Here is a 19,317-nt window from a genome sequence, read left to right as displayed (position 1 = left end):
CCCCTCATTTTAACAGGCGGGTTCACGTTCCGGCTAAAAGGAGTGTGTCATTAGAGAGCTTAAGGTGCTTTCTCAGACAGCTTTCTGGAATCTGGGTAGACTGAGTTCCTTGAGGACAGAGGCCCTCCCTTCTCTGGGGAGCACCTGTGTGCCAGGGAGCATGGCGTTGGAATCCGTGGGCTCCACCTTAGTGCCTCACTGTTTGTGGGGTCCTGCCCCTGGCTGAGGCATCCTCCCCTTACTCTCTCGCTCCAGGGGTGTTCACTGAGCCTGCAGGCCTATGGCTGCAGTACAAGGTGGACTGGAGTTCTCGGCCTAGTGGAGGAAAGACATAAATACACATCACGGGAAGCAGTGTGTAAGCCTGAGGAAGGCGTGGTCAGGCACTGCTTCTCAGGAGGCTGTGTCACTGTGCGTTTTGAGGAGGATTAGGGATTTGCTGAGAAGGCAATGGCACCCCACTCCAGTACTCTTGCCTGGGAAATCCCATGGATGGAGGAGCCTGGTAGGCTGCAGTCCGTGGGGTCGCTAGGAGTTGGGCAGGACTGAGCGACTTCACTTTCACTTTTCACCTTCATGCATTGGAGAAGGAAATGGCAACCCACTCCAGTGTTCTTGCCTGGAGAATCCCAGGGACGGGGGAGCCTGGTGGGCTGCCGTCTATGGGGTCGCACAGAGTTGGACACGACTGAAGCGACTTAGCAGCAGCAGCAGCAGGGATTTGCTGAGCAGAACAATTGTAGTATATGTGCTGTCATGGCAAATAGATGGAAAACAATGGAAACAGTGACAGACTTTATTTTCTTGGGCTCCAAAATCACTGAAGATTGTGACTGCAGCCATGAAATTAAAATTTGCTTCTTGGAAGAAAAGCTATGACAAACCTAGACAGCATATTAAAAAGCAGAGACATTACTTTGCTGACAAAGGTCTGTCTAGTCAAAGCTATGGTTTTTCCAGTGGTCATGTATGGATGTGAGAGTTGGTCTATAAAGAAAGCTGAGCACCGAAGAATTGATGCTTTTGAACTGTGGTGTTAGAGAAGACTCTTGAGAGTCCCTTGGACAGCGAGTAGATCAACTCAGTCAGTCCTAAAGGAAATCAGTCCTGAATATTCATTGGAAGGACTGATGCTGAAGCTCCAATACTTTGGCCACCTGATGCGAAGAACTGATTCAATGGAAAAGACCCTGATGTTGGGAAAGATGGAAGGCAGGGGAGACGGGGACAGCAGAGGATTAGATGGCTGGATGGCATCACTGACTTGACGGACATGAGTTTGAGTAAGTTCCAGGAGCTGGTGATGGACAGGGAGGCCTGACGTGCTGCAGTCCATGGGGTTGCAAAGAGTCAGACATGACTGAGCCACTGAACTGAGCAGAATACTTTCAGTTTTTTGTTTTTTTTGTTTTCCCCAAAACAACAAACAGCCCCCACCACCCGCCCCAGCTTGCTAGGATGCAGCATGTTTAATGCATGTTACACTTGGGTGTGTGCCATATGGTGGACAGACATGGCTGCAGTGATGATGCCCTGAAAACCTCCTCCTTGCTCTGGATCCTGTTCTTGTTCACTTTGAGGGCACTTGCAGTGTCCCCTGGGTGCCCCTCTCTGTGAAGCCTTACAGTAGATACTTGGAGATTATACTTAGAGGTTGTTGTTTAGTTGTTAAGTCGTGTCTGACTCTCTTGTGACCCCATGGACTGTAGCCTGCCAGACTCCTCTGTCTATGGATTTCCCAGGCAAGAAGACTAGAGTGGGTTGCCGTTTCCTTCTCCAGGGTATCTTCCTGACCCAGGGATTGAACCTGGGTCTCCTGTGTTGGCAGGCAGATTCTTTACCAATGAACCATCAGAGAAGCCCACTCAGAGGTTTATCCCTGTTAGTTTTGTTCCCCCAACTAGATTTTAGATTCAGGGCAGGGACCACCTTGTAAACATGAGCACAAATACCATCAATGCATACACAGATTGTTGAGGCAATGCTAATTGAGTATTTTCGTATGTCATTATTACCTGGCTCTGCAAGTATGACAGGGCAGTTTGGCACTGACTCTTAAATATAAGCATATTAGATTTTTTTTTAAAGAAATTAAAAATTTGTGATTGGCCGCATATCTCCAGTTTGTTCATTTGTGGTCATCTGTTTAATTTGTTCATTCACTTACAAGGCTCTACCTTTGTATAATTCTTGTCTTTTCCTGCATTGAGGGTTTTTATTTTATCTTTTTAATGCTGTGTTTTTACTGTGCTGGGGGTTTTATTCTTCAAACTTGATAATTGTTTTGATAAATCTCTATCTCTTGGATACTGGCTTAGAGCGAACTCTTTTCTACCAAGTACTTTTTAGAGTGGTTGACCATAAACCATTTGAGAAATCACTGCTTTTATTAATGACTTTTGAGATTTAACTTAAGTTGATAATAATGGAATGTCCTTTGAGTAGAAAACTACATAAAACAGTGTTTCACTGTGCAAACCAGGGCAGAGATGAGTTTCTGATAAGAGAATATAACGTATCAATAATTTAGGTTATTGTATCAAGTAATGTAACGCCGGGCCATAGTGATTGTTTCTTCTTAATTTTTATATGATGTTTATGATGTGGTAGGCACTGTTCCCAAGTGCTGCTTGTATATTAACTTATTTAATCTTCCTAGTGACCCCATGAGGTGTCTTTGGGTTCTTTACATTGTACTGGTGAGAACACTGGGGACAGAAAGTGTGTGACTTGCCTGTGGGCATGGTCGTATGCCCATGGACAATTGCTCTGGGACTAAAGATATTCTGATTACATATAGCATGCAACTGGAAAATTGGGAAATATTTGGAAAGAAGTTAAAATATTCATTCTTTTGACAATTTAGGGCACTTGACGTTTGTTAAATTGTTTCCGTTACAGTATGTATGTATGATTTTTTTTCCTTTTTATTTTCTAAAGTGTAGTAAGATATAACTGTGGTGGTTAGTTTTCGAACTCATGTAGAGGGCTTCGAAAACAAACAGCTTCGCATTTTGATGAGCTGAGAGACTTTCAAAGGATTCCTGTTCCCACAGCAAAATGGTTTCAAATGATAAACTTTGCCTCTGACAGCGAGGCTTGTGTGAATGCCTTTGGAAGAATGTGAATGTAGTTGATTCTGCATAATGTTATTAACGTGTGCGTTCTCTCTGAAGTCTAATTAGTGCAGAATTTATTACATAAGACATGGTTCAGTTTTGGTATCCTTGCAAGTTGGGTGTTTTGTCGTTAGTGTTCTGGAGTTTTTCAAAGCTGGGGTTGCAGGTTCCTCCACTTTGAGGGACCAGGCAAAGGACAAGCCACTGAGGGTCAGACGTGGAGTGTGGTGAAGGGTCAGCCACCCTTCTGCCCAGTGTCTGTGGTGGGGGTGGTGGCGGGGCTGCTTGCCCACAGCTGATGGTTGCCCAGAGAACATGAGCCTGGGTTGCCAGATCTAACCAGTTCCCAGGAACAGTTAGAATTTCACGTTTTTAAAATGAGCAGTTTCTCAACGACACTGCTTTGGAATAAAACTTAAAAACCATCCAATCTCAGAGAGCAAGCTGGATTCCACATCCAGAGGATGGCAGGAAATTGGAAGGTGCTCTCCACCTCTCCATAGACCCCTGCTGTGGCATTGAACTTCTGCTTTCTCTTGCCTGTTGATGTTTGTACTGTACGTAGCTGCATCCCTGAGAAGTTGTATGTAAGCTAATTTCATTTCTTTCCTGTGTTTTAAAATAGCCTTTTCCCTTATTATGGAAGATCAGGGAACTTCTGGTGAGTTTTTTTGCGCAGTATAGTTCTTTTGTATGTTTGTACTAATGTGTTGTTTTAACTGGAGAACACTGGTAGTTTTCACATAGTGCTTGAGATGAGGTCATTACTTAGGCACCCTTTGGGTCACGCAGTCTTATGGCTGTGGTGTTCGTCCTAATACTATTTGACCTGTCAGTGGAGCTGTAGATGTTTGGAAGAGTGTTCAGTCCTTAATACTGGGTTCTAAATTCTAGTCATGTTGCCTGTAACTTCCAGTTTCAAAAAAAGAGACTATGTCAATCTGTTTCTTGATACCCTAGTGCTGTTCCACACCCCCCACTCTTGTTTTATATTTAATCATTCTCTTTGGCTCACAACAACAATCCAGTCCAAAGATTTACTTTTGCTGTTTCCATCCCCATCATTATTTTTATGTGAGAAGTATGTTTTGAGTTACAGCAATTCATGGAGATCAAGCCTCTACTCTGTAGGGAGAAGAGAGATGTCATTTACTACAGAGTTTATACAGACGAATGTCCTGCCGCTTGCTGGGTTTCCACTGTGATTCACGGGGTTTATTTGTGTTACACTTAAAGAAAAATGACCATATTTGGCCTGACTCTAAGCCAAGAAGCTATGGGCCCAAAGTTTTTCTTGGAGGAATGGGGGAGCAAGGGGAATAGAAATATTTGGAAGAAATTTCCCTTTTTCCTCCTATTTTATTCATTAGGCATTTAATCCATAGATTATTTAATGCATTACATTCACTCATTCACTTGTGCTTTCTTCGCCTCCCCCTCCCCCACCACCTTCTTTCTCCTTTTGAAACAATTTAGAACTTAAGGGAAGTTGCAAGAATACTAAAAAAGAACTGCTCTATATATATGTACCTTTGCTGATGGACTCCAGGTTTCTTTAGTTTTCCCAATAATGTCCTTAGAGCAAAAAGATCCAGTTCAGAATAGCCTAAGACATGCAGCTACTACGTCTTTCTAGTCTGCATCAATCTGGAATAGTTCTTAATTCTTTCCATGTTTTTCGTGACACTGCTTTTGAAGATTGAAGGCCAGTTGCCAGAGAGTGTCCTTCGTTTTCTTAGAGGGTGTTCTCTGTTCTTCCTTCGAAATCCAGCTTGCGTTACTTTCTCTGAGAGGAGCTGGGCTGTTCCCATGAGGAACTGGTTGTCTCTCCTCTGGTTTCCTACAGCACTCTGTTAATATCTTTATTTGAGCATTTATGATACTCATTCATTCATTCATCTATCCAGTGAGTACTTTTAACTTCTGTGTGCCAAGTGGGATGCATTTAGGATCAAAAGAGATTGGAAAAAAAGAAAAATGCCTGCTCTGAAGCTTACATTTTCAGACACTAAGAAAGATACAATAAGTAAATTGATAAGGAGACTTCCCTAGTGGTCCAGTGGCTAAGACTCTGCACTCCCAATGAAGTGGGCATGGATTCAACCCCTGTCTGGGGAACTAGATCCCACATACAGCTAAGAGTTCTCATGCCTCAACTGAAGATCCCACATGTTGCAGCTAAGACCAAAACAGCTAAATAAATAAATGAATATTAAATAAGCAAACTAGTAAGTATTTCAGATACTGATAAGTGCTAAGAGAGTAAAATTAGGAAATAGTGTGCGTGGAGGGAGTGGGTAGGTGGAGTGCTTCTTGATAGGGTGGCTGGGTGATACTGGAGCAGAAGTGATGTGATCTGACTTATGCTTTAAAAAGGAACCCTCTGTTGCATGGAGGGACTTCCCAGGTGGCCCACCTGGGAAGAACCCACCTGCCAATGCAGGAGACATAAGAGATGTGGGTTCGATCCCTGGGTTGGGAAATTCCCTTGCAGAAGGGAATGGCAGCCCATTCCAGTACTCTTGCCTGGAGAATCCCGTGGACAGAGGAACCTGGCAGGCTCCAGTCCATCCTTAACGTCACAAAGAATTGGGCATGACCAAAGCGACCGAGCATGCAGGCACGCACACTGTTACATAGAGAACAGCAGGTGTGTAGGGATGAGGAGAAGGGTAGAACCAGGGAGGCCAATTAAGGGGCTGCGATAAGCTCTTTGCATGGTTGTCTGAATCCTGTCTAACTTCAGGATACCTGAGACTTGCATGCACTATTTGAGTGATGCGGAGTTCTTCACCAGGAGTGAAATTCGTTAGCCTTCGCCTGTGTCAGCAGTTGCCTCCGGTGCTTTTCATGTGGATGGTCCTTGAACCACAGGTTGATAAATAGAGTAACAAGTGATTTTGGAATGAGTGAATAATTGGTTTATGGAATATCCTTTAGAGACACTTGGATATGAAGTGTTTCCACTCTTATTGACTCATTTCTTATAAACATTACACAAAAAAATTACTCGTGGTAGTATAAATTTCCTCTTGAAACTTATCTAGTAGGTAAGGATCTAACTAGGCAAAGCTATTTTTTTTTTTTTTAAAGATGAGATGTGTGTTTTATGAAATAAACGTACTATTCTGACATGCTGTTTTCCTGCCTCCAAATACAGGGTTTCAGAAGGAATGAATAAATTGTGCTAATAGGATTCATTCACAAAAAAAGTATTAAATGTATTCAAGAGGAAATTGGATTCAGGGAGTAGTAGGTTGGCTGAAGCCGTTAAAGATATGGATGAGTATTTTAGAGCTGGAGAGAACCAGATCTGGCTTGCATTTTACTGTGCTGGAGGTTCACAGGACATGTGTCAGAAAGAGCCCTGGAAACAGAGTTGAGTGTAAAGCATTAAGGGATTTCTGTTTCTTCTCCTTGGTGAAGTATGTTCAGTCTTGCGTGGGTAATCCCGGGTTCACCGTGAAAACAAGTTGTGCCTTGTTTAACTGTCTAGTGTTGTGGTCAAGAGCACAGACTTTGGAGCCAAACTAGCTTTGAATCCTCCGAACTCTCTCTGTGACTCCGGGCAACTCCCAGACCTCAGTTTCCTCATTTGTTGTTCAGTGACTAAGGCATGTCCCTCTATTTCTTTACAACCCCTGGGACTGTAGCCCGCCAGGCTTCTCCGTCCATGGGATTTCCCAGGCAAGAATACTGGAGTGGGCTGCCATTTCCTTCTCTTGGGGAGCTTCCTGGACCAGGGAGCGAACCCCTGTGTCTTCTGCATTGGCGGGCAGATCTTTACCACTGAGCCACCTGGGAGGCCCTAGTCTCCTCACAAGCTCATTGTGGGCATTACTGTCAGTCCTCACAAGGTATGGAGAACAAGGTTGGGCATATTGTACTCGTTCAATGATAAGTAACATTTCTCTTCCAGCCTCTATTACTGGTATTACTAATATTATATTTCAGCGCTTTCAAATCATATTTTGCCTTCTAGCATACTACAGATTTTCAGTTGTTGTTTTAGGATGAGTGTGGTTATTGTGGCCAGAAGTACGTTCTTGCATGCCTCTGTGTATACGAGGAATGTAAAGGCTTCTGTGCAGTGTTTGTCCTTTGTATTTATGACCAACACTTTTCTGGAAGTAGGTTACCGTCACTTTTGTAACATTGCTTTCCCCCCGCTATGAGAGAGCACACATACCTGCTTCCGGGATGTGTGGAGAGAATTAACGACTGAGTTCATATTTGTGGCTCTACTCCATTAAGTGCTAATTAACATTACTTACTGCTCTTTTATAATCTAAGTGCCATCATCAGGCTGATTCTCTGAACCAGGGGCATTGAGAGGACTCTTATGTACTGTGGGAGATGGTATTTTAGAACACATTGGCTGTTTTATTACTTCCACATCTAAAACATAATGAAAATTACTTCCCATATCTAAAATTTTTCTACCTCCCCAACAACAACAACAAAATCATGTAACCGCTTCTCGTAGAACTTTTAGTAATAAAATGTTACTTGGTAAATAAGTATTAAGTGTTTGTCTTCTGGAAGATCACTGCCTTTCAATTTTGACTTTATTTTTTGTCATCATTGTGCTGTGGTTACGTCTGTACTTAGCAGTAACATCCTGAGAAGTTCCACAATAGGTTTTTGAAGGCCTAGTATGGTAGAGGCAGTTGTAGTATTCTGGTTTAAAATTTAAAAAAAAAGGTTTGAATTTCAATTTCTGTGTCACCAGAGGCAAGATTTGGAGTTTCTACACTTCCAGACCTTTGTCTGTAAAACAGGGATAATAATACCTTTGGAATAACATATGTCAAGTACCAGGCACAAATACCGGTGCATGTGGCTAACTGGCTAATATTCATAGTGATTTTATTACTTTTCCCAGTGTGATTCAGTTGTCTAATGTAACTGGAACCAGTTTCCTAGTTTTCTTGTAAAGCAGAAGATATGTTTTAGGCTCTAATGTCCATTGGATTTCTGCCAGCCATGGACTTATAAATAGCTAATTTCCAGGCTTACTCTGGAAGGACATCTCTTCTATCAATTGGTAATATTGAATCTGAAAGGGATATGAATATAGAGTGAATAAGGGAATTGTGTGTTTTGTTCAGATAAAGTAATTCAGTGTAGTGTGATTTTACATTCCCCGATTTTGTATCAGTGTGGCAGGTCACCAGAGGACCAGGCTATCAAAGCACAGGTCTGTACCCAGATGTATCCCAAGAGGGTTGCAGACTTGGTTCCTCTCTCTCCACTTGAGACATTGTTTAACCCCAAGAGATCTTTGTTCACCTAGTTAGAGTTAAAATTCAGTTCCTTGTAATGTAGGCCTGAAAGGTTTGGCTACACCCTCTAGTGATACGTAAAGCTTTATAATCTCTGATATGACTTTTGCGGTCTTCCCTGTAGCTCAAGTGGTAAAGAGTTTGCCTGCAATGCAGGAGACCAGGGTCCGATCCCTGGGTTGGGAAGATCCTCTGGAGAAGGGAATGGCAATCCACTCCAGCATTCTTGCCTGGAGAACCCCCTGGACAGAGGAGACTGGCAGGCTACAGTCCGTGGGGTCGCAAAGAGTCGGACACGACTGAGCAACTAACGCTACTACTATGGCTTTTGAGGAACAAAGTATTCTAAACTGTAATTTTAAAATGGGACAGATGTTATTACAGGTTTATTCTTAGGATTCTCATCTTTTGATTTGCCGCTGTAATTAAATACCTACTTCTTGGCTGGGAGGGTGGGTAGAGCAAGGATTTTTTTTCTGCTTGAATCGCTGAGGATTTCTTACTTTGAAGTCATGCGCAGCTGTCCTCCCTGGCTTTCAGACGCTTTGATGAGACAATAGGAACTTGTTAAGTACATAACCAGATTCTTTCCATGCGGCTCCCTGATGGGAGGTCTATTTTAAATTAGGTTTGATATCCAGACTGAAAAGCATTTATTCACCAGTTCTGATAAAAGGTCGAGGAGTTTAACCTCTCACAACATTAAGACTGAGGGAACTAAACCAGTGCCTCTCTATTACACTCCACCTCCCCTCCCCACTGAAAAAGGAGTGGGGGGCAGTAGAGGAAAAAGGAAAAATGTAGGAAGAAGTAAAATGGTACTTATCTGATTCTTAAAGTAGAAGGACTTAGACTTTTTTCAGATCTTCTGTTTCTTATTACAGTTTTCTCTCTCTTGTTCTGTTGTCTTTTTTTGATTGTTTGTCTCCTTTCTGTTTTTAATCTATGAGTTTTACAGTTTTGTTAGATCCGGTTTATCATGCTCCTTTTCACAGACTCGGTTTTCCTTTCTCCCACCATTCATTTGGAGCTCCTAAAAGATAGGACCTAGCCTGTCTTTTCCTGCATTCTGTATTTTCTCTTGAGAATCTCCTCCATGCTTCAGGCTGCTGAGTCTCAGAATTTTAAGTCCGAGCTGACTGGCCTCTTGTCTAAGACGCTCCTGGCTGACGTTTCCACTTGAATGTTTGAAAAGGCATGTCAGAGCCAGGAGTCCCAAACGAACTCAGACTCTTTCACAAAAGTTGATTGCTATTTGTTTCAAAGCACACATCTGATGTTTACCCCATTTGCTTAAAACTTTCCAGGCAACCCTAAGACATCATTGGTGGGAATGGAAATGGTGTAGCCACTGTGGAAGACATTTGGTTCCTCAAAGAGTTAAACAACGAATTGCCGCAGGACTCCGCAGATCCACTCCTAGGTATATTCACCAGAGAAGCAAACGCTGGTGTTCGTATAAGATATGACTGGGGATGTTCGCCAGCACTGCTACACGGAATACCCCAAAATGGAAACAACTGAAATACCATCAACTAATGAATGGATAAATAGAATACATACAATGGAATATTATTCTGCTGTATAGAGGAATGCAGGCCACAGCATGGATGAACCTTGAAAACGATATGTAGCGTGAAAGAAGCAAGACACACAAGGCCACTTAATGTATGATACCATTTATGTGAAATGTCCAGAAGACGCAAATCCATAGCGACAGAAGGGAAAGGATTAATGGTTGCCATTAATAGGGAGAGAAGGAGAAGGAAATGGCAACCCACTCCAGTGTTCTTGCCTGGAGAATCCCAGGGACGGAGGAGCCTGGTTGGCTACAGTCCATGGGGTTGCAAAGAGTCAGAGGCTACTGAACCTCTAAACAGTTACTTACTTAACGAATTATATATACTGTGACCTTCTTTGGAAATAAGGTCACATTTTCTGGTCCTGGTTTTGACTTCATATGAATTTTGGGAAGACCAGAATTCAACCATAAAAGTGACTTTTATGTGAATTTTTGCCTCAATTATAAAAAAACCAAAACCCTAAAAACAGCCCTCCAGGAACTTCTCACTGCTGACAAGAGACCACAGCCTGAACGTGGTCTGCCCTCGCCTTCCTCGTCAGCCCTTTGCTCCTTTTTCCCTCTGTGCTCCGGCCAGCTGGCTTTCCCCGCTGTGCCAGGCATGCTCCCTCTGACCGCAGGGCCTGTGCTGCAACCTACTTTTATTCCTTTTGGACCATCCCCTTGCTTTGTGTTTGTTGGAAGCCTTTTCACCCTTAAGATCTCAGCTCTGATGTTCCTTGTGTGTGTAGGACTCACTGGTATAAGGCAGGCTGTTTTACTACAGACACTACCTCTTATCACTGGGTAACAAAGCGCTCCAAAACTTCCTGGTATTGAACAACCATTTTGTTATGTTCTTTGATCCTGTGGGCCCAAACCTCAGACACAGTGAAGACGGCTTGTCTGTCCTCTGTGATATCTGGAGCCTCAGCTAGGAGATTTGAGCCTCGGAGGCCTAGACTCATCTGAGTGCATCTCCCCTCATGTGTCTGGAGCCTTGACTGGCATGACTCAAAGACCAGGCTTGGCTGGGCCTGTTGACCAGAGCTCCCCTCCAGGGTTTCTTCACGTGGCTCAGACCTCCTCATGCAGGGAGTCCTTGGGGGTAGTCAGAATTCTTACACAGCACTTCAGGGCTCCAAGACTGACTATTCTAGTAAATAAAAAGGAGCAGGAAGCAACATGACTTCTGTGACCTCGCTTTGCAAGTTACATAGCATCGTTTCCACCCGACTGTAATAATGGAAGCTGTCGGAGCCTACCCAGATTCACAAGCGGACACAGACCTCACCTCTCAATGGGAGGAGTGTCAGAATCTGCAGCCGTGTGTAAAGCCTGCCATGGTGCGCACCGATCTGTGTTCCTTCGCAGTGCTGCTTTGCAAATCACTCCTTTGTGTCCTTATTTGATTCATTTCTGCCTTTCCAACTAGGCAGTCAGCTTATTTTGCTCACCCTAATATTCCCAACATCGAACACAACAGATGGCACATCATAGGTGCTTGGTAAGACTCTGAAATAAAAGTTGACTGTGAAAAATTGAAAAAGGTAGCAGGGGAAGACATTTGCTTAGATCGTAAACATCACAGGCATTCGTGGCTGATCCGAGCACGGTCACCTAAGTAAGGGTGCCCTGTGGCCCGTAGCTTTATTGTTCCATCCTTTTGATCTTAGCTGTGGAGCAGTAAATCTGTGGCTGCCTTGTGACTGTCGATATTGCATGAGGTGCCTGAAAGTTGCTGCCCAGGAGAAAGTCATATTGATGTCTGCAGTAAAACATGGCAACAGTAGTGTAAGTGAAGCCAAATGTTTGCTGAATGAATCCCCCCAAAGAGAATAAACAGCATTAAAAATTTAAGGTTTAAATAGGCTAATATTAATAGGGTTTTTGTTGTGTGTTCACAGATTTCTGTGCTTGTTAGGTGAAGAAGGGGAGGTTAATAAGGGATACAGTTTCTTTTTTTTTTTTTTTTAACCCACTGCCTACCAGAGCTGTATGGTACTGATCATGTTTATTTAACATTCTTTGCAGAATTTAGAATGAGAGTCTCCCTCTCATCTCCTTGGCTTCCCATTTCTTTTAAAAATGTCAAGCCTGAGACAGATGCACACGTAACTTTGCCAGGCACACGGTTCCCTTGTCCCCCCAGCTTCTGCACAGCTGCTTGACATCTGTGCTACAGACTTGGTAGATGAGTGCCAATTTCCCTTCCTTGCCTGTGAAAAAAAAGATTTCAGGGAAGTCATTTACACAGAAGCTCATAAAATGCAGAGGGATACAGTTTGATAAAGTGCAGTTTTACTTTTTGCTCCCACACACCTACGCTCCCAAGCCTGAGTGGAGTAATGTTAAGAACACTGGCTTTGGAGTTACATGGACCCAGCTTTGACCCTTGACCCTGATGCTTTTTATTGATGTGACCTTAGGCAAGATAGTTGCCCTCCAGATGCATCCTTCACTTTAAAACTGCTGCTAAGTCACTTCAGTCGTGTCCCACTCTGAGACCCCATAGACGGCAGCCCACCAGGCTCCCCTGTCCCTGGGATTCTCCAGGCAAGAACACTGGAGTGGGTTGCCATTTCCTTCTCCAATGCATGAAAGTGAAAAGGGAAAGTGAAGCCGCTCAGTCATGTCCGACTCTTAGCAACCCCATGGACTGCAGCGTACCAGGCTCCTCCGTCTATGGGATTTTCTAGGCAAGAGTACTGGAGTGGGGTGCCATTGCCTTCTCCGACTTTAAAACTGAGGAGATAATAATAGAGCTGTTTAGAAGAATCCAGTGAGACTGTACTTACAATCCTAGGGCAGTCTGGCACACAGTGAATGCTCAACCAGTGTTAGTTTATGACTATTATACAAATGGAGCTGCTTGGGGTTTACTTGGAATTTAAATGTAATGGTGTTGGAATGGCTTTCAAAGAATGTTCCATCTTCTGGTTTTGCTCTTAATTGGAAACTCAGTTTATGCAGTTTTTAGGTCTGAGATATTTGTGTGTTATTCGTGTGATTGTTTCTACCTTGTCTTTAATACTTAAACAACTTTTGCTTTGAGAAGTGACTGTTAAATCTAAACTGAAATGGAGAAATGGTTTAAAATTCTAGGACTTTTAACAAACGGAATGTGTTTTTCTGGCATCTACTGTGGTTAATGCTGCCGGACAGAATACATGGAAGGGTTTGGTTCAGGATGTCTGATGTAAAACCAGTGGCCCCCTCGCTTCTGGGCAAGGTCACCCGTGAGAAGGCCTCATCCTTGGCTCCGAAGGCTGTGGCTAATCCCCACTTGTGTAACCAGGGACAGTGGCAGATGCCACGGTGTGTTTTGAAGTGAAGTTGGAGGAGGGAGGGCTTTGTAACAGATGGTTTCTTGATATCTGGGGCCTGTCCAGCTCTAAGCTTTGAGAACGATGGGCTGGACCCCGAACATGTGCATGTAGTCCTGACTGCCAGAGCAGGAAGTGAGGGCCTAGGGTGGTGTGTTCGGGGCAGCCGCTGCCGCTCAGCTGGTCGGCTGGCCCTGCAACACTGCCTTCCCGAGGTTTGGTGAGGCCGTTGTGTGTGGTTCAGTAACAAGCCATGAGGTGGGAAACCCAGCCTGGAATCCGAGAAGGTCGTAACCACTTGGGAGCTGTTGGCCTGTTTCGGAAGGAGTGTCAGCTACTGTGCCCCGCGGTACTCGTGCCACCTTGGGTGCGGATGGAGATGTGTGAGCGTGGGAGCTGAAGATACATGAGTCCTGCATCCATCTGCCTGGTATCCTGGCTTCTGTGGAACAGTAAGCACTGCTTTGTGGGAGGGCTTGGCTGTCCTCTTTGACATTAGTCTCCAGAGACTAGGAGCTTATCCCAGACTCTTCTAGCATCCTTTGATACCTTTTTGGAATGATTAGATCATTCTTGGCTGGGTCCTAGTGTTTGGCTTGCCACTCACTGGCTGGGTGTCCTTGGACAAATTACTTTATCTCTCTGTGTCTAACTCTATCTATATAATGAAGAAGCTGAGCTAGGTATGAGATGACCTTTAATGTTCAACTCTGATTAAACCATTTTATGTATATATTCATATATCTTGGTATTTGCTTCTTTGACTACTGGGCTTCACAAATTTGCTTTGGTACAAAATGAGACATGCACTCTTTCTTTGCATTTTAATTCTTCCCTAAAGACTCAGGTGGTACTTCCCCATATCTAGTATATGGTGTAAAATTTTAGAGGTGTATTATTGCAGTGGCAGTAGAGGCTGTCTGGTCAACTCTGTCATGTTGAGAGAGTCTGAGACCCAGAAAGGTTTTATCACCTGAGACTGCCTCTGGACCCCACAAGGACCAAAGCTGTACTTGGTTCACCTTGACATCTCCAGCGCCTCTTGGGCATCACATCCAGATAATTTCTCTATCAGTGCTTGTCAGAGTGCCCTTAGGTAAAGATGATTCAAATAAATTCTCACCTGATTCATTAGGTTCTAAAATGTCAAGTCACCCATGTTCTAAAGTACTGTTTTTAGAGCCAGTGCCAGGAGCCTTGGGTTTCTTCTTCTGCATGGTCTAGGTAAACATGGGCTGATTCTCAGGAGTTGGGCTCAAGCCCTGGAAATACTCTTCATGAGAGGTCACTTCTTTCCTCCTCCTCCTCTGCTATCACTTTTTTCTCTGGGGTTTTAATTTGTATGAGGGGTCCGAGGAGTGATGCACATTCTGTGGAATATGCAAGAGAAGCAAGAGCTAAGTGGGTTGGGTTAATAAGGAACTAAGAAACCATTGTGAAGGAAAAATGCAGCCAGAAAAGCCTTGGAAATCTACCTAGTGTGTGGATCTAGTTCTTGTGTGAAGCTCTGGGAAATTGGAAACATTCTCTAGAGACTGCATGCTGCTGCTGCTAAGTCGCTTCAGTCATGTCTGACTCTGTGCGACCCCATGGACGGCAGCCCACCAGGCTCCGCCGTCCCTGGGATTCTCGAGGCAAGAACACTGGAGTGGGTTGCCATTTCCTTCTCCAATGCATGAAAGTGAAAAGGGAAAGTGAAGTCGCTCAGTCCTGTCGGACTCTTCGCGACCCCATGGACTGCAGCCCACCAGGCTTCTCCATCCATGGGATTTACCAGGCAAGAGTGCTGGAGTGGGGTGCCATTGAGACTGCATACACATTGTCTAAAGTGAGTTTCAGGGTCTTTGTCTTGCTTCCTCTTGACTGTCATTGTTTTTACTTACCTTGCTGCAGGCATCCAGTGCTCTGTATGCCATCTCCTAGGACTCTGCTGCCAGCCAGATTTGGCCATTTCTGCTTTAATTCCACCACTTCTTCCTAATTGAAATGGACACATTTACCTTTTTTCTTTTTTTAAGGATGCAGATAGTTCTAAGTATAACATTTCTTCCAAGTATAAATTTCAGTAAACAGTAACAGAAAAAAAAAAAAAAGGTTGATAAAAGGTTTGTAATTATGCTACACAATAGCAGATTAATTACTTGAGTATGTTCTCTCATTTTATAATGTATAGTCTAAATGTGGCTAAGTTTTAAGTTATGTCAAGAAATTAACTTTGAGCCATCATGTGATAGCTGAGAAATAACTTTGTGGGAGGAAAGATAAAACAAGAGATGGCTTCTGCTTTCTAATGGCACTCACTTTCTGGAATCATGTCTCTAAGCTCCTCTGGTTTCCTTGAGGATCTTCCAGTCTCCTCCGATTATCTCCCTTCAGTCTCCATTGACTTTAATCCTCTTTTGGCCTTCTTGATTCAGTATCTAAAAGATTTAGCACTAAGTCTTGGCTGTCTTCTCTGCATACCCCACCCTCCACCCTGGATCATCCCAGACACTCCTGGACTTTAAACACCAGCTGCATGCTGCTGCTGCTGCTAGTGCCTCCCAAACTTACATTATTTTCTTCCTTCTAAGACCTTAACTTGTTGTTGTTCAAATAACTCTTGAAATTCTTTCTCAGGTACTTAAGAGGAGCTCCTTCTCTTGAGATGTGTTTTAACTCTTCCAGTGGATGCATGTGGGTTAAGCCCTCCGTAGTAGTAGGTTTGAGGTACCCATGTGGTGGCGGTTTAGTTGCTCAGTTGTGTCCGACTCTTTGCAACCCCAGAGGACCCCAGGCTCTGCAGTCCATGAGATTTTCCAGGCAAGAATACTAGAGTGGGTTGCCATTTCCTTCTCCATATTCTAAGGTATTAACTTTAAAAAACATGTCTGAAATTCCAGGGAGTCCAAGAATCAATGTGTATATTTAATGTGGTGGTTTTATTTTCCCTAAAAGCACTGTTAGGAAATCTCTCAGAATCCAGAAACAGCAAGAGTTAAGCACTTGGGCTTTCTTAGTGAAGAGAGAAGCAAGGTGATTAGAAGGAAATGGCAAGAAAACCATAAAGGTGGGGATGAAAGGGCAAGAAAACCACGAAGGTGGGGATGATTGACTAAGTGAGGTGGAAGAGCACTGAGTTCTCTGGCTTGTGTACATTTTGTCCAGGGACATCATCTCAAGGGTTTTCAGAGAATTATGGCTTTGGGCTCTCTTGGTCCCCAGGCCATGGGTTACATGTGACAAAGGAGATGGGATTCTTGGGCCTGTCTGAGGATACAGATGGTGTCCCAGGCCTCACAGGTACTGGGCTGACAGCTTTGTTTTAGATCCATGGCAGCATTGGGATTGTCAAGAGTTCATGATCACCACTTCCTCCTTGAAACCTGCTAAGATGACTTATTGTGGGGTCTAGCTAATCACCAGCATCTCCATATCAGTAGAACTTTGACTTCGGCACTTTGTCCTCGAGTACCTTGCTGCTGGTCAGCAAGGCCTCAGTGTGTGTGTGTGATTAGGGAGGATGGTGGAGGTGGTTAGCTGCAAGGCCATTTAATTCAGGCCTTGCCTTCATAAAGGGCCTCAAATTTATCCCTTTAATGTTCCCTCAACTGGAACTTATACATTCTTTTGCAGAGAAAAACTGGCAAGATTGAAAGAAGATAGCATTCATCATCCAAATTTAGATTTGTTTCTCATTAACAGACATTCTGCCTGTAGCACCCTATGAATTAATATGTTTTATAAATCTTGTAACTGTCTTATGAAGAGCATAATTAGTCAGAAGTGTTTGGGTGTTAGAAATGTTAATTTATTCAATGTAGGCATTAAAATGTCTTGCCATCTCTTTATTTTTAACATAACTGGGAGCATGAAGGGTTGAGAGTGGCTCCATTCTCTTGACTCTGAGAGGCCCTGCTGAACTGTCTTCCCCATTGGTTGTCCAGAGTCTCACTCTCGCTTCTGGTCCAATCAGCTGGGAGCGGGGCTGTCACCTGATACAGAAAACTTTGCCTCCTGGGTACCAGTCTGGGACCTTTTACCTCAAAAAGTGCTGTGGGTGTGACAGGCTCATGACTGAGCTGAAGATGAGGAACCTGGGAGTCTGACTTACAAGATTGAAGCCCTCAGCAGAACTCTGATTTAGGCTTGAGATTCCTAAAGTTTTAGGCAGCTCAGTTCATTTCTCTGCATCTCCTTTTATAAACTACAGATGAATGACACCAAATGACTTTTCAAAAACTGAAGACTGTAGAACTCATTTGTGCTTTGAGATATCAAGCCAGTGCTAAAATACTTCATTAAAAATGAAGTAATTGTTCAGGCAGTTGGCAGTTGTTTTGGTAAAATTTCAGAGATCTATGGGAAAAACAGTTCCAGAAATAAAAAGGGGATAAAGAGATGCAAGGGGCCATTTAGTTGGCTAGATGAAGGCTGGAAGTGATAATTGGTTGTGCTTAGGGAGGGATAAAATTGGAATGTGATGTAAAAAATGCAGCTTGAGTCATTGTTGGTGGGAACTCTGAAATGAAAAACTGGTATTCAGTAGTAATAGTGACCATGCATTTTGAATTCATGAATCAGCCTCCCTATCCCTACCCCCATTTCTCTGTATCAAACTGTAATGATTTATGTTGTAACCATCACCAAGAAATACCTTAGGCAGTGCTGGATTGCATTAGTTCAGTTCAGGCACGCAGTCATGTCTGACTCTTTCTGACCCCATGGACTGCAGCACGCCAGGCTTCCCTGTCCATCACCAACTCCCAGAGCTTACTCAAATTCATGTCCATTGAGTCGGTGATGCCATCCAACCATCTCATCTTCTGTTGGCCCTTTCTCCTGCCTTCAGTCTTTCCCAGCATCAGGGACTTTTCCAGTGAGTCAGTTCTTTGCATTAGGTGGCCAAAGTATTGGAGCTTCAGCTTCAGTCCTTCCAATGAATATTCAGGACTGATTTCCTTTAGGATGGACTGGTTGGATCTCCTTGCAGTGCAAAGGACTCTCAAGAGTCTTCTCCAACACCACAGTTCAAAAGCATCAATTCTTTGGTGCTCAGCTTTCTTTATGGTCCAACTCAGTCACCGTTTATGCTGTTGTTACACCAAAGGTTTGATGTCTGCAGTAGGGACTAGAACTAGAAAACTTTATGGGGAAAGATTGGCATGTTCATAGACATTGAGGTAAGCAGCCTGGGACCTTGTTACATTATGAGAGAAGGGATTTTGGACCTTGCATGTACCTTTGCATGACTAGGGAGCACAGGATTATTTAGGGGCAAAATGGTTGTAACTACTCAACCAGCCAGTATATGTGGATTCTTGTTCATTCACAAAAATAGCTTTTCTTTATGCTTATGGAAATTGTAATATCCTGGATAGGTTTTATTACAATCATTTGTGGTGCAGTCAACGTATCTGGAAATAGTATAAGAGAGTAGAGCATAGACTACTGCTATGTCTGTAAGCCTGCTGCTTTCTGGGCAGATTGTGTTTATCAGAATTGTTGCATTACTTTAAATTTTTCTTCAGACTTCTTTCATATAGAGCAATTGGCGTGGTATTTCAGTGTATTATTTTGCCAGGAAAATGTCAGGTTAGTACTCCTCTCAATAGGGCATTGTGCATCTCAGTCACCTGTGGAATTTAAAAAGGGGCTCAGCCCTGAGCTGTTTGATTCAGTCTCTAGTCCTGGGCCCATCACTGTCCTTTTCATTCTAATGTTTCTTCCGGCCTCCATTCCTTCTGTAAATACATATTGAGCTGTTGACTGTCTCTGAGATGGGTATAAAATGGCAAACAAAACCAAAGTGATTCTTAACTTCTTGGTGTTTACGTCTGCAAGGGAGTAGGGAATAAATAAATAAATAGCGCAGGAAACAAATTTCTCCAATTCTGTGGACAGAGCAACAAAACCCAGGGCGGCAATGAAAGAAAAGGACAGGAAGGACAGTGTAGGTGGGAGGGAAAGACTGAGGAAGTGATACCACAGCTGACCCAGGGATGGAAGAGGAGGAGTAACCCTGGGGTGGGAGGTGCTGAAAGGCC

The 19,317-nt window shown here is 43.5% G+C and overlaps 1 protein-coding gene and 1 long non-coding RNA gene across 3 annotated transcripts in view; both read left to right on the top strand.

Annotated features, from left to right (window-relative positions):
• Window positions 1-19,317, top strand: part of TSPAN5 (tetraspanin 5) — a 179,603-nt gene that overhangs the window by 31,823 nt on the left and 128,463 nt on the right. The gene's annotated exons all lie outside the window — the stretch shown is intronic.
• The window catches only part of LOC129657510 (uncharacterized), a 58,935-nt gene that overhangs the window by 13,426 nt on the left and 26,192 nt on the right, over window positions 1-19,317 (top strand). The window contains exon 2 of the long non-coding RNA XR_008716780.1: window positions 9,712-9,827. This is a non-coding gene — a long non-coding RNA (uncharacterized LOC129657510). The remainder of the gene's footprint in view (window positions 1-9,711; window positions 9,828-19,317) is intronic.

The sequence above is a fragment of the Bubalus kerabau genome, chromosome 7 (genome assembly GCF_029407905.1).
Source record: "Bubalus kerabau isolate K-KA32 ecotype Philippines breed swamp buffalo chromosome 7, PCC_UOA_SB_1v2, whole genome shotgun sequence".
Lineage (NCBI taxonomy): Eukaryota > Metazoa > Chordata > Mammalia > Artiodactyla > Bovidae > Bubalus > Bubalus kerabau.
Note: the sequence above shows the minus strand (reverse complement) of the source record. Positions and strands in the feature narration are given on the sequence as shown.